Below are 15,273 nucleotides of genomic sequence, written 5' to 3' on the forward strand. Positions count from 1 at the left end.
TCCTTTGCGGAATCCTCATCACCTGTGAAACAGTTCTATTGTGTCACTTGCAAACACATTTTGTAATTCCGTAGCTGACATTTCTATTCAAGCTCACAAAGCTTTACTTTACAAAACTTCCCTGCCTTTTAAAATCTACTTTCCCTACCTTTTGCAAAGCTCCAGGCAAATTCTACTTTATTGAAAACACATTTCCCTTTTCCTTCCTGAACACTGTAATATCCGTGCACCCTGTCTGTCTGTCAAACAATAGTCACACAGTTGAGTTGATGCAACCCATGGCCCAGGCTCCACTCGTGGGGATCAGAGCACCAGTGGTACAGCACCCCAGATCCACTCATGGTGATACAAACACCAGTGGCACAGCACCCCAAATCCACTTGTGGGTAACAGAACACCAGTGGTACAGCACCCCAGATCCACTCGTGGGGAACAGAACACCAGTGGTACAACACCCCAGATCCACTCATGGGGAACAGAACACTAGTGGTACTGAACTCTAGATCCACTCGTGGGCATCAGAACCAGTGGTACAACACCCCAGATCCACTCATGGGGAACAGAACACCAGTGGTATAGTGCTCCTCCTCAGGAGCAGAAGCAACAGGAAGAGGGATTGGTAAGGGAGTAAAACTAGCAACTGTGACAACATCAGGATAACGTTGAGATGAGGAGACTGATCACTTGAAATAGAAAAAGTCACCATACTTCATTCTCCAAGATCCCATGGAAGAGGACTGCCATTAACAGGACCTGTGGATCAACACAGAATCCTGAATCCTCAGAGTCTTCAAAGGATAGGCAGGGAGGTTAGCTAGGAGGTCAGAGTTTACCTGGTGTATATTCAGACATTCTTTAGAGATCTGTTGTCGCGCTATTTGGTTACTCAGGACCTCTTGTTTATCCTGTCTGCAGATGCAGAGTGAGGAGTCATTTATAACCACCACCTCCACCCCCATCACCACTGCCTCCACCACCTCCACTACCATCACCACCACCATCACCATTACCAGCACCACCACCACTGCCACCACCACCATCACCACCACCACCATCACTACCACTACCACAATTACCATCACTACCACCATCACCATAACCACCACCCTCACCCCAATCACCATCACCACCATAACCACCATCACCACCACCACCACCATCATCATCAACAACATACCCAACACCATCACCACCATCACCACCATCACCACATTTGTGCCAAAATTGTCTTTGTGCAAAGTTGTTGCCCACTCAAATTTACTCTATTTTACTCTCCATCTCCAAACTCACCCTTTTTGCTGATGCTAGGGTTCATTGGGTGTGAAGATAGTGGGGATTAAATGTGTTTACTTGTATTGAATAAGAGGCTAGAAATAAAACAGACCTAAGCATACAAACCACTCTCTTCAGCACAGGTGGCATTTGTCTCCCTGATCTCAGAAGGTCGAAGCAGGAGGAGCAGGAGTCCACGGCTACAGTACAAGTTTGAGGCCAGCCTGGGTTATAAGAGTCACTGTCTCAAAAACAACAACAAGCAAAAACCCCAAGACGAAACAAATCAAAAGTCCAGCTCCTTAATCCGGTCTGTCTGGAATACACCCTTTGGTTTTCTTTGATGCTTTGTTCCTATTAGTTCTGCCCTTTAATTTCTTCGCTCCTGTGACCTTGTAAAGTCAATCCTACTTTTAATATTTAAATAAAACATTAACACTTTCCTATAGTGTTGCATGAAGTATGGTTTTAGTTTTGCAGTTCTGGATACAGGGACAGACAAGGACTTTCTGTAAAGGATGCTAATAGCTTAGGAAAGAATAGCAAGGCCTAAAAACATGGAATGTATGAAATGAAATGCTTCAGTGCAGGAAGCAAACAGTTACAGAGTGAAGAGATGGTTTACAGAGGGGTTCAACTTTTGCTAGATATCTGACAGGAGATTAATATCTAGACTATAGAAAAAACCCCTCAAACCAGACACCAAAATCATCCCCTCAAATAGCCCAATTAACAAATGGGTGAATGAAATGAGAAATGGTCCAAAGATAAAGTACAAATGACTAATAATCATAGAAAAAGGTTAGCCAGGCATGGGCTGACACACACCTTTAATCCCAGCACTCCAGAGATAGAAGCAGGTTGATCTCTGAGTTAGAGGCCAGCCTGGTCTACAGAGCAAGCTCCAGGACAGCCGTGAAAACAGACAGAGAAGGAAATGTCTGATGTGTGGTGCTGAGGAGTGATTTGCAACGCAATGCAGCGAGCAAAGGATCACTTACCCCTGAGAACTATTGAAGAGCACGTGCCAGAGGTGGAAGTCTAGGTCAAACGTAGGACACCCTCATTGAGCAACCCAGGGTGTCACCTGTACCCATAACAGTCTCAGCAGCAGCAGCAGCAGCAGCAGCAGCAGCAGCAGCAGCAGCAGCAGCAGCAGCAAGTTTTTAGGAGTGGATTTCCAGGCAGGACTGAGACAGGTTTTCTTAGCTGGGATACCACGAGGTGATTAAACAGTATTGGACCATCAAGGTGGTGGAAATCAAGGAAAACAGAACCCATGCGCGGTCCATGAAGCTGCAGTGAAGCTTACATTGTGTCTAAGAGAACCTGTATTATATCTTAATTTCTAGCTCTCCCCAGGGATTTTACTGCTGAATCGGCGACAGTGGAGCAGCAATCAGGACTGTGGGTGAGAATAGCAAGATGCTGCCACAATCAGCTAGGGAATGAGATGTAGCCTGCAAGATGGAGGAATCTTCACTGACACCTTAAGGCTTTTGACAAGCAGAAGAATCTGGTCCTCTGGATTGTGCTGAGTTCAGGAAGGTCAAACATGCTAAACAGCCAGACCATGAAGAAAAACAGGTTTGGGGTCTGGTCTTGCTACATGGAGAGAACTTGGTATCCATGAATGTGGAGGGTCCTCCTCCCAAAGACATTGGAATTGTTCGTGTACCACTTGCTGGCACTGCAGGTGGCCCTGGGGTTTGGAGGGCAGATGGCAGAGGAGTACCAGCTAGTGGACCTACCCCCAAGCTCCTAATGGATTAGCCGGCCCTGTCTGAGGAGCTGGAGGTCCATCCCAGCAGGGAAGAAGCCCTGTGGCAGCTGCTGTCATTGCTGCCACTGCCAATGTTGCTGTAGCCCCCACCCAGTACCCACCGGGATATGGGACTCCACCTCCACATGTAGGCAGAGCAACCCCACCTCCAGGAATTAGGGCTCCTCCACCTGGCAGGAGATCACTCATGGGCCAACCATTGGCCTTCCCCCTGCATGAGGGACACCCACAGGAGTGCCCCCTCGGGGAATGTGACCTCCTCCACCAGGAATTAGAGGCCTCCCTCTCCTAAGACTCTAAGATATGGCTGATAAATAGCAGTCTTTCCATTTCCCTGCAAGGTGTCTTGGAAAACTGTGTAGCCTGCAAGCTTTTTGAGCCTTCTTACTGCATTAATTATAGCTAATAAATACATAGAGCACTTGAAAAATAGACAAAACAGAGAAAGCCAGTCTCAAAAACAAAAAAAACAAAAAACAAAAAAAAAAGAAAGAAAGGAAAAGAAATGTTCAAAATCCTTAGGCATCAGAGAAGTCAAAACTCCCTTTAGCAGCTAGGAGGTGGAGGAAGGAAGAACAGAGTTCAAGGTTTTTCTCAGTGATGTAGTGTTAGTGTTAATCCCAACTATGGGAGGAGAAAGACCACTGACCGAAATCATCATGGCCAAATTAATTAAAGCAAGCAATTAACTAAAGTAAGTTTTTTTATTTGTGCACATGCACGAGCTGCCTTCCCCCAAGGGAGACAACAAGGCGTGTGTTTCACTCCCCTAAACAAGTTTGTTTGATCCATGTGCTCTCGGAGACCGGAAGGGGTGGTAGATCTAGAGCTACATTGGAGCTGGAGTTACATGCGGTTGTGGCCAGGGTGCTGGGGACTGAGCTAGGGTCCTCTGCAAGAGCCATATGTGCGCTTAATCCCTGGGCCTTCTCTCCAACCTCTCGCTTTGGTTTTTATATTTGTTTTTGAAACAACTTCTTATATTCCAGACAGTTCTCAGACTAGCTATAAAACCAAGACTAGCCTTGAATTCATGATTCTCTTGCAGTTACCTTCCAAGGCCTTGAATTAAAGGTATAACCTGAGAAATTTCTTACATATTGTATACCAACTGAGGGACATGATTTGACGAGTATTTCATCATTAGTATTAAGGAAATGTAACAGAAGTCCCTTTAATTCTGTTTTATTTAAGCAACGAAAGGCTTTTGATCAGTAATTTAACAATTGGTCTTATGATTTAAAAAGTACACATTGACCAATGTAGTACTGATAAATGAAATAAACAGTAAACTAAGATAAACTAAAATTGTGTGTGTGTGTGTGAGTGTGTGCCTATGTATGTGTAGCCCAGATGTCAACTTCCACTTTGATTTTTTTTTTGGAGGGGGTCTCTCACTAGCCCGTAAATCACAATGTGGTTTTGGCCAGTGAGCCCCAGTGAGCCCAGTGTCTCATATTCCTCTCCCAGCACTGGGATTAACATGTGAACCATCATGTCTGGCTTCTGTGTGTGTGTGTGTGTGTGTGTGTGTATGGGGGGGAAGGGAGAAAGAGGGAGGGAGGAAGGGAGGGAGGGAGGGAGGGAGGGAGGGAGGGAGGGAGGGAGGGAGAGACTGAGACTTAGGTATTGGACTTAGGTCCCAGCTTGCAAGGCAAGTACTTGCCCAAACTTGATATATCTCTCTCTTAGTCCTTAAATATGTTTTAGAAAGTAAGGAACTTGTTCAGTATCTGAAAAGGCCTTTCTTTGTCGAGCACTACTCTGGTTGCTGAGGGCAGAGCTGCCAGGGACTCGGAGGAGCTTGGGACTCTACTCCTGTTTAAGCCGAGTGACCCCGTTATGGAGTCGCAGATTCTGGCGAAAGATCCCAGGCTTGAGTCAGAGACCAGGGCTTCACTGCTCGGACACAGCAGGCAGCGTGGGTTTCATGTGTGCTCCTGCCAGTTTTCTACAAACCTCAGATTCTACGGGGTGACACCGGGAGAGAGGCGGATGAACACGCTCCCCGGAGGAGGAACACTGGGTTTGGAGAACTTGTCACTTTCAGAGGCCACAGTGATGAGGTTGTTCCTGGTCCAGAGGAAGATAGTACCTCATCTCTCCAAGGTCACTTGCTGCAAACAAAACCCTAACAACCAGCCCAGGAGAAGCTGCAAGAGCCTTGCCTTTTCACTATGGCCAGCACGACAGTGCAGGGTTTCTCCAGGAGTCTGGAGCAGATGGCCTGTCCCGGTTACGGAACTTGGTTTCTGGCTGCCGCACTCCATCAGAGGCACCACCGGTGTTAGTCCTGCACGTGTTTTAGCCTCTTCCCTTTTCACTTTCATGCTCTCTGTTGCTGCATCTTCTGTTGCTGCTAGCATCACGCTTATCCTCATGCATTTGCCAGATTTTACCTGCATCCCAGAAACCATACTGCTCTCGTAAAGGCCGCACTCAGTCTCTCCGTGAATTACCAAGCAGTTTCCTCAAAGTATGAATTCCCAATCCAGGGATGCTTTTTGCCCCATGAAAGCTGAAGGACGTAGTTTTGTGTGGGCCAATATGTATCTTGGGGTCTCCCTGAGCAAAGGCTTCATGACTCTGGGTTTCCAGACAGTTGTTACATAGTCATCAAAGGAGATGACAGCTGTCTGCCTTTTAATCTCTATTTCCGACTTTAGTTCCAGTTATCTTTTCTTTTCCTTTCTTTTCTTTTTCTTTCCTTTCCTCTTTTCTTTTCTTTTCTTTTCTTTTCTTTTCTTTTCTTTTCTATTTTCCTCTATGTTTTGTAGCCCCTGGCTGGGCTGGCGCTGTCTATGTCACCCATGTTGGCCCAGAACTTGCTGTCATCTCCTAGTCTGTGTCGGCTGACTGCTGGGATTGCAGACATGCACCACCACACCCAGCTTGTTCTTCATGGCATGGCTGTGCATGGAAATTTTGCTTTGTGAGATGTTCAGCAAAAGGAAAGATAAAGATTTTTGAGATCTAGCTGGGCAGTGGTGGCACATGCCTTTAATCCCAGAACGTGGGAGGCAGAAGCAGGTGGTGGATCTCAATGAGTTCAAGGCCAGCTTGGTCTACAAAGTGAGTTCCAGGACAGCCAGGACTGTTATACAAAGACACCCTGACTTAAAAAAAAAACAAAAAACAAAAAAAAAAACAAGACCCAGTTATATGTTTGTAAGGAGCCATCATTGCCTGTGCTTTCTCAAGACAGAGAGAGACTGTATTTATTATGGGGGGAAGAATGAGTGACTGAGAACAAGACTGAGAATTCTTAGATAAAACGGTCTAGCGGGTGACCCCAGAAGACTCGTTCTCTACCTCAAATGAGATGATGTGGTACATTAATAGACATGCCTCGTTGTTCTCTGGATTCCAGTGGTGCTCATTACGGTCAGCCAGCGTGTCTGCACGCTATCCCCCATAATGGGGAGCTCAGTAACCAGCCACGGCGGTGTCTGATAGCGAGGAATATAATTAGGAACATGCCAGGAGAGAGGGAGAAAGGTTGGGAGGAAGTTGGGAAGCAGGAGACAGTTGCTGCTTTGAGGCCGTTAATTTCTAAATATGTCAGGCTTCAAGTGAATCTGCACAGGACGCATGGGTGATGGAGATGACTGGCTATGTGCCTCTATTTTGTGGAAACAACTGTCTCTGAATATCACGTAAAGGATACTACACTAGTTGGAAAAAGCTGAAGCGGTCACTTTCTCCCTGGTTTCATCATGTCACAAGGCTGTATGGTCTGCGTGGGAAAGAAAAACGTTGGGTAAATGAAGGAATTTATGAGAAAACTACACAATCTCTGAGGGATAATGAAAATATGCCACAGAGTAAGGAAAGCAAGGCATGCTGCTTCTAATACAATGCTTTTGCCGAGTGACGTTAGAAAAAATAAGTCACTGGCAAGTCAAAGAAAATGGCATTTGGATTCTAGGACAGCACAATGGTGTGCAAGTGGAACTGGATTTAGAGAAGTATGTGGGGCTGGGGGGGAATAGAGGAGAGAAAGACACACGCAGAGAATAACAAATAGAAGAAAATCCAACGTTTTGCTATACATAACGATTGCTAAGAATTATCAGGTTAGAATCTCAAGGAGAGAGAGTTGTTGACAGAGGGTCTGGGTCTTAAGACCGGGCACTCAAGGTTGTCTTGGGATGAAAAACATGATCTCAGGCTCAGCCTAGTACCATTTGACAGCACAGCTGCTAGCCTTGGGGAGTACAGGAGTGTGAGTTGACTGTACGGAAATGCTTCCGATTTCAGAACACAGGGGCAAACTGTGGTGTTCCCTTGTATGTGCTGCTATAGCCAAAACTAAAATGTTTTGACCGAACAGACAGTTTTTTTCAGAGTGTCTAGCGAAGAATTTAACCAAGGTTGGTCGTGGCACCATGACATTTAACCCCAGCACTCAGGAGGCAGAGACAGGTGGATCTTTGTGAGTTCAAGGCCAGCCTGGTCTCTATAGCGAGTTTCAGGCCAGAGAGAGAGAGAGAGAGAGAGAGATCTTATTTTAAAATAGATAAGCCAGTCAAGAATGCGTATTAACAAAGGCAACCTCAGAATTTGTCATGAAGCTCCGGGTGGATTTAATTTCTAAATTACAATATATATGTATACGTGTGTGTGTGTGTGTGTGTGTGTATATATATATATATATATATATATATATATATATATATATAGTTTCTTGAGGAACAGCCCTTCATGGAATGAGGATATAGTGGAGTGGCACAGTGCTTGCCTTCCCCAAGACTGGTGCCTAGTACTGGGTTGGGAGATCCACCTTTTTTCTCGGAAAAAAAGAGTCACCTCTTGAATTAGATGAAGGTCACACCCTCACTGAACTGGCCGAATCTAATCACCCTGGACATATGGCTGTGACTGTCCAGCTTCCAATGAAGCATTAAACCACTGGTAAGAGGAAATTCCTCCAAGAAAGCAAAGAAATCTCAGAGGCATTAGAGAATTATGAGTCATCTTTGGCACATATGAAGAGCATTGCTAGAAAAGCTTTGAGGGCCAAGGAATGGGGGAGATTAGATGAGAGTCTACCTGGGCCAGCCCTGAGGGAAAATTGGGCTAACATATACTGAGTTCCAGTAGCCTTTTAATGAGCTCACTGATGAAGCATTTCTTAAGTATTTCAGGTCTTCCTGAATCATGGCAGTCAAACATGGACTTGGTACGTTAAAGTCATTCTCATTTGTCACAATCCTGAGCAAGAGAGTGACATTGCTCGCCAGATCATCACTGTTTTCCCAAGTGACAGGAATAATTAAACACATCCAGCTCTGTCATCTGGACTCACATATGGGGAGACACAATACACATTCATTAGAAACAACACCAGAAGTATCGTTTCTAAACACACCCACTTCCCCACTTCCTCAAGAAACTTAAAAGGAGAAGTTGATGGCTTTAAACCTATTTTTTCCTTTCTTTTATTTATGTCTTATTGTCCTCCATCATTCTCAGTCTTGCGCTGAATTGAAATTTTTAGATCACGTATAAAGCCCATGGTTATTTGAGACACAGACTTTAGCAGCACTTACGGGGGCAGAGAGGAATAATCACAAGGAAGAATGCTTGGTCCCTCATAGAAAAAACAGGAACCTGGTAACTAGGTAGGAATGGGAGAGGAAGAGGAGGGGTCCAGCAGTCCTTGTCTAAGGAAGGAATGAGCAGAAATGTTGCAGAATGAAAAGGAAAGGCTGCCAAAGAAAAAGCATTGCAGAGATTCAGGGCACTAGCATTTGTAAAATGTCGCAAAGAAGGACTTAATTAATGCCTACACAATGAAAATCTAACCCAAGTTTCTCTGTAAGTGTGCAGCTTAATCAAGCAGGTCTTAAAGAGTTCTGGGCTGCTGTGCAGGCTGGACTGACAATGTGAGAAAGTGTGAAACAGAGGAATTGCACAGTAGGCCTAAACAAGCTGCAAACTGCAAAGTCACCTAGTTCACTCCTCTCTGTTTCTGAGTGTGTGTGTGTGTGTGTGCATGCACACATCCGTGCACGTGTGTGTAAAGTGGAGGATAAAGGCTGGCAGAGAGGCTTCCTGAGTCACAAGCTCATCAGTAGCAGAGACAGACTAGAATTTAAGGCCTGCTGACTCATAATTTGTGATCATATCCCCTTAGTCACTGTTAAGAATCTATTGCACCCACATGTAAAATGAAGGCTTGAGTTAAGTGCTGTCATTTGAGAGTGAAATGCAAAAGGCACGTCAGAGTGCAGTGAAGCACGAGTGCACGAGAGAGTGCTCTTCTAGCGTGTGCAAGACCTGTGCTCAGTCCCAGCACTGCCACAGAATAAACAGCTCAACAACACAGCTGGTTTTGACATAGTTTCCTAAGGCTTCTCTCACAAGTTACCGTGGGCTTGATGGCTTGGAAGAATGTACATTTCAGGGCTGGGAAAGTGGCTCAGTGGAGAGATTGCATGTCACAAAAACCTGGAGCCTACAAAAAGCAGGCCACATCTGCAGGCATCTTGTAATCCCAGCGCTCCCATGATGAAATAGGAGGTGGATCGCTGGAAGCTCGCAGGACAGATATTCCAGCATACATAGTGGCAAACAACAAAGTGTGTCCGTTACAAACATGGCAGAAGGTAAAAGCAACACCAGAAGTTATCCTTTGTCCCCTTCATATGCACTGTGGTGGGTATGTGCCCCCCACACACACACCAGGGGGAAGGTTTTTTTTTTTTTTTTTTTTTTTAAAAAAAAGAAGAATGGAAATTATATACTTTTCATTCTGGAAGTTCAGAAGCTAGAAAAGAGTTCCAAGGGGCTCAAGTCAGAGTGTGTCAGCATGATTACCCTTCAGAAGAGGGCCTACTTCCTGCCTCATTCATTCCAGTATCCAGAGGCGGTACTATCTCTCAGTTTGTGAGTGTCTTTCATCTTCATAAACAGAAAGACCTTATCATGTCTTTCTGAGTTGGCCTCTCTCTCTCACTGACTCCCTCTACCTGCTATATACACATGCAAACATGGAAGATTCTTTTACACTCTGTGAATATACATCATTGTGATTGGTTGAATAAAGAAGCTGAATGACAAATAATTGAACAGGATAAAGATAGGTGGGAAAGCCAAAATGAGAATGCCGGGAGGAAGAAGGGCAGAGTTGGAAGAGTCGCCAGCAGACACAGAGAGAAGCAAGATGGGCATGCCTTAATAAGAAAAGGTACCAAGTCATGTGGCAAAGTATAGATAAGAAATATGGACTTGTTTGTTTGTTTACTATTTGCTTATTTGTGAACACATGTGTACATTTCTTATATATTATTATATATGTGCATTTTATATATTACACATTTATTTGTGTGTGTGCATTTCTTATATATATTATATATATATTGTGTGTGTGCACGCACTTGCCCATGGAGGGTAGAAGAGGGATCGTATCCCCTTGACTGCAGCTACAGGCATTTGGAATATTAAGTCTCCATGTCTGTTATTTGGGAACTGGGGGAGGTGTCTGCCTACACACACACACACACACACACACACACACGCTGGATATTACTATATAGCACTGATTGGCTTCCAACTCACTGTCTCCCTACTTCAGCATCCCAAGTGCAGGGATTACAGATGTGCAGCTCATACCATGTTCCCACTCAGTCACACGCCAGTTCCACCCATTGTGCGGCAGCCCTAAGAATGGCTAATTGGCTTCCCATCTCGGCTGATTTGGCCATTCGGGCATCTTATGTCAATGGAATCATACATGGTGTGTGATTCTTTTTCATGATTGGTTTCTTTCATTTAATATGTGGTTTCCATGTTCAGCTAGGCTCTAAGATGTTTCAGTACTTCATATTTTTATGGGCACATAATATTACATTTCTTTGGCCAAAGCATCTTTTTACTCATTTCTCAGTTGGTAGGTATTTGGATTGTTTTAGTTTTTACTCTAATAAAAATCACTGCCATGAACATTGGTGTTCATGTTCTTGTGTGAACTTACGTTTTCTTTGCCTTGGAGAGAAACACTCTGTGTGTAACATTTTGAGGACCTGTCAAACCATTCACTAAAGCAGAGGCATCAAGTTACAGTCCCACAAGTATCACGAGACAGCTGGAAATTTGTCACCTCGTCCCCAACAGGTGTCACTGTCTAATTTTTTTATAACCATCCTCATGAGTGGGAAGTGGTGCATCATTGCAGTTTTGATTGACATATCTCTAATGACTAGTGCTGTTTATCTTTTCCTATACTAATTTTTGTAATTAAGAAGGAATAAGTCCTTCTAACAACCCCTGCAAGTTAAACATCGATGTGGAGGCTAATGGCACACAGAATTTGTTGACATCAATGTGAATGATTATTGGAGATATAATAATTCTTTAAAAGATCTTATTTATTTATGTATACTTGTGTGTGTGCATGAGTCTCTGTGTGTGTGCGTGCACGTGTGCTTGCACTTGCCCATAGAGGCAATAAGAGGGATCGTATCCCCTTGGCTTGAGCTACAGGCAGTTGCGAATTTCCCATGTGGGTGCTGGGAACTGAACTGCATTCTGCTGAAAGAGTAGCAAGAACTCTTAACTGCTGAGCCATCTTTATATCCTCTAGAATAAACTATGCCTTAAGAAGTTTATGTATCGGCCGGGAGGTGGTGGCGCACGCCTTTAATCCCAGCACTTGGGAGGCAGAGGCAGGTGGATCTCTGTGAGTTCGAGACCAGCCTGGTCTACAAGAGCTAGTTCCAGGACAGGATCCAAAACCACAGAGAAACCCTGTCTCGAAAAACCAAAAAAAAAAAAAAAAAAAAAAAAGAAGTTTATGTATCTTAAGATGCGTATTTGGGACAAAACTGTACAATATAAACAGCAAGCGTTTTATTCAGATACTGAAGAGGGGGAACTGTTAGAAGATTGTTCATCTAACTGAGCAAAATCTGACAATAGCCGCTTGGCAATTGGATGGGTGCTGAGGTTGTGAGTGCCAGCAATGGGTCACTGTAACCAGTCATTGAAACACTGAGCTGACCTATTAGAAACAATGAGAGAGAGGAATGGGTGCTCTCCCTTGAAATTACAAATGAAGAGGTCATGAAATCTAGGACAGAAGTTAAGGAGAAAACAATTATTCTTAAACTGCATTTTTAAAACTACAAGCCCAATCTTTATGAAAGAATGCTGTCATTCAAATTCACTTAAGGTTTGCAGAAATTCTTTATTAAGTCAATTTCAGCTCGTGTAACCCTTGCTCCTTTAAAAGAGTGGTGGTGCCAGAAAGTGACAGGGTCACAAACAGACCTGGATCTATACAGAGAGCTGTGTGGAGGCCACAGCTGGTTGGAACTGGAGGAACAGTCCTGTCTGTTTCCTAGCCCATGCTCCGTCTTCCAAACACTGCTCCTTGTTGAAGAGGGAAACCTCTCTTTATCTGTGTACGTGAAAGGAGCCTGGAACACCAGCAGAGCTCCAAGACACGACGCCAAATACAAGTCGCCTTCCCACAGTCTGAGAATGAAGAACAAGAACAGGGAAAGAGCATGGGGTGGGGTGGGGAGGGGAAAGGGCAGGGATCTAGGAATCAAGGGAGCTGCAACAAGAAAGCTAAGAACAGGGAAGCAGGCAGAAAAATACCTCCAGCTGGGCGCCTCTCCCGAGCCAGTTATCTAAGAGTATGGAAGTTTGAATAAGAAATGCCCTCCAGAGGTTCAGATATTTGGACACTTGGTCTCCAAGTTGGTAAAGCTTTGGGGGAGATTATGGAACATTTAGCAGATGAAGCCTTGCTGGAGGAAGTATGCACTGGGGCAGAATTTGAGAGATCAGTGCTCACCCCATTTCCAGGTCACTTTCTCTGCTTTGAGTTTTCAGTTGCAGGAGTGATCTCTCAGCTTCCTGTTCAGACAGCCTACTGCCGTGCTGCCCCCACCATTACGAATTCCCTCTCGGAAAAAAGAAGCCAAAACAAAGCTCATTCTGTGCATTGTCTTTGGTCGTGGTATTCTACCACGAAAACACAGGGTGAGCACACACAAACACAAGGGAAGCCTGCTGAGTGTATCCCAGCAATGACAGACTCCCAGTCCTAGCTACCCGAGCAACCCAAGGTTCCTGTGAGCATCGGACGCATTGTGGAAGCTGGGTGTGGCCGCACAGACCTGTAATCCCAGCGCTCTGGAGGCTGACCTAGGAGGAGCCTGCAATTGTGAGAACAGCCTGGGTTCAATAGCAAGTAGTCAATCAGGACTACAGAATGGGACCTGTTTCAAAAAAGGAAACAAAGGAAGGAAAGCTACTGAGTGGGCGTGGGTTGATGTTAAGAGATTCCTCTTGCATGGCAGGATAGCAATGAAGAAGACATACCTTACATTGCTCCTGTACCTCAGAGTAGTGAAGAATGGGGAGCCATCTTCAGAGAGGACCTTTGACAGAGATGAAGCCACCCTGGGAACACATGTCACAGTGACTGAGAGGTGTTCCAGGAAACAGCTGTGAAGAGGAGAATCTGCTGCAGAGGGAGCAAGGAAGCATGGTGGACTAAGCGGTTGATTTGTTGAAGGTAGCATTGGAGAATCTTGGGAGTGAGAGGGCAAGCCGGACTAGCCAAAACTAGTCAGGTTCAGTGAGAGATCGTGCCTCAAAATATAAAGTGGACGAAGATCAATGAAGATACCCAATATCAACCTCAGGCCTTTGCAAACACACACACCCACCACACACAGAGCCACTAGCATGAGCCCTCTCACATATACAAACGAAAACCTTTCAGCATATTAGCTCAGGTAAAGATTTCCAGACTAGTAGTCTAATAGCTCAGGAAATAAAGAACTGACGTATGAGATTATGTCAAAGAGAAACCTTTCTGTATGACAAGACAAGATCAACAGTGAAGAGCCATCTTACAGATTGGGAGATCAAGAAGATCAATGACCAGAGTATCTGTTTTTTTGATTTTTTTGGGGGGGGAGGGGTTGTTTGTTTGTTTTTAAAGACAGGATTTCTCTGTGTAGCTTTGGAACCTGTCCTGGAACTTGCTCTGTAGATCAGGCTGGCCTTGAACTCAAAGAGATCCACCTGTCCCTGCCTCCCAAGTGCTGGGGTTAAAGGCATGTGCTACCACTGCCTGGCTTATGTCTAGACTAAAATATTAAAAACTATTAATCTCAGCACTCAGGAGGCAGAAGCACCTGGATCTCTGTGTTTGGGGCTAACCTGGTCTACAGAGTAAGTTCCAGGACTACCAGGGCTACAAAGAGAAATCCTGCCTTGAAAACCAAACCAAACCAAACCAAACCAAAGTGTTCAATATGTTTGGTCATTGAAGATATGTAGGTCAAACTACATTGAGGGGGGAAAAATTAAACAAAACAAAACCAAAACTACATTGCATTTCCATTTCACTTCAGTCAGGATGCCTGTCATCAACAAAACAAAACATACAAAATGTTTGTGGCAATGTGAGGGGAAAAGAGCCCTTGAGTGTCCTTGGTAGAGATGGAAACTAGTGTCACTACTAAGCGACCCAGTACGGAGGGTCAGAGAACTAAAAATAAACCTGGCATATGCTCTTGCTGCAGCACTCCTGGGTGTGTACTCGCAGGAAACAAAGTCAGCATGCATAAGAGATACCTCAGCGTCAGGTTGACTGTGGCAATATTTTCAACAGCCATGCATGCATTCAGTTCAGCTGCTGGCTGGAGGGTGAAGAGGTGAAGAAAACATAATTTCTATGCATAATGGTGTTTTAGTCAGCCACGAGAAAGAACAAAAGCATATCATATGCACCGTGTTAAGCAAAGTGAGCCAGATGCAGGAAGACATACATTTCATATTCTGTTCATGTGTGAATTCTAGAATAAACAGTGTGGACCTGAAAATTGTAGGGGAACTTCTGGGAGATGTGAGGACAGGTGAGGTGGTGGGAGGAAAGCAGAGGAAGAGAGGGTGGCTAAAGGGGCAGATGCAGCCAACACACAATATATTCCTGCATGGAATGTCACAGTGGAACTCACGACACACATAACTAATAGGCATTGATAATAATCAATACTAATAATAAGGAGGAAAAGAGTATTAATCATTACCATAAAACCCATGAAGTATGAACAAAATGTATGCTGCTTTAGGTTGTCCTGCTGCAAGTAACAACATGTCTGCATGTTTAAAGCATCTGGACACATCATAAGTAAAGATTGATTCCATTCATATCATACATGGAAGAAACAATAGCAACGCCAATGACTTCA

General features: G+C 44.5%; 2 pseudogenes; both read left to right on the plus strand.

Moving 5' to 3' along the window:
* The first annotated feature begins 2,248 nt into the window (after positions 1–2,248).
* Positions 2,249–2,504, plus strand: LOC130882096 (SNRPN upstream reading frame protein-like; annotated as a pseudogene).
* A 58-nt stretch (positions 2,505–2,562) lies between these two features.
* Positions 2,563–3,355, plus strand: LOC130882111 (small nuclear ribonucleoprotein-associated protein N-like; annotated as a pseudogene).
* The last annotated feature ends 11,918 nt before the right edge of the window (positions 3,356–15,273 follow it).

This window comes from Chionomys nivalis, chromosome 1 (assembly GCF_950005125.1).
Source record: "Chionomys nivalis chromosome 1, mChiNiv1.1, whole genome shotgun sequence".
Taxonomy (NCBI): Eukaryota; Metazoa; Chordata; class Mammalia; order Rodentia; family Cricetidae; genus Chionomys; species Chionomys nivalis.